The sequence below is a fragment of the Mesocricetus auratus genome, unplaced genomic scaffold (genome assembly GCF_017639785.1).
Source record: "Mesocricetus auratus isolate SY011 unplaced genomic scaffold, BCM_Maur_2.0 Super-Scaffold_100024, whole genome shotgun sequence".
NCBI classification, from domain to species: domain Eukaryota; kingdom Metazoa; phylum Chordata; class Mammalia; order Rodentia; family Cricetidae; genus Mesocricetus; species Mesocricetus auratus.
The window spans coordinates 18127728-18128188 of NW_024429205.1; positions in this window are offsets into that span (position 1 = coordinate 18127728).

Below are 461 nucleotides of genomic sequence, written 5' to 3' on the forward strand. Positions count from 1 at the left end.
GGTGCATTGGAGGGAGCACGGAAGGGTCCACAGAAAGAAGGGTGTATCGAAGGGCTCATTGACCAGCCTGGCCTTGGGCTGCTGTTGGGGAAAGGAAGATGCTTCCTTTCCAGGAGTGACTATGGCAGAACCCTAATTTATCAAAATAGGTTCTCTCTCTTATTGTCCTGATCATCATGGAGCAGGTGGCCAACAGAAGAACACTTTCTCAGAAAGGTAATTCAAGTAGCCATTCTGCCTTATTAAGACATAGACTCAGAGGCAGTGAGAGAGGTGGTCAGAAATCTCCTGAGTTTTGAGAAGGCCTTTATAATGCTGAACAGTATTGGATGTCTGAAGATAGACAGTGAGTGTCTGTCCAATACTCAGACTAGTGGTCCATTACTGGGTGACCTTTACATTGGCTACCTTCCCCACAGGTCACAGGTCACATGTGAGTAGTAAGAATAAGGCAACTGTCA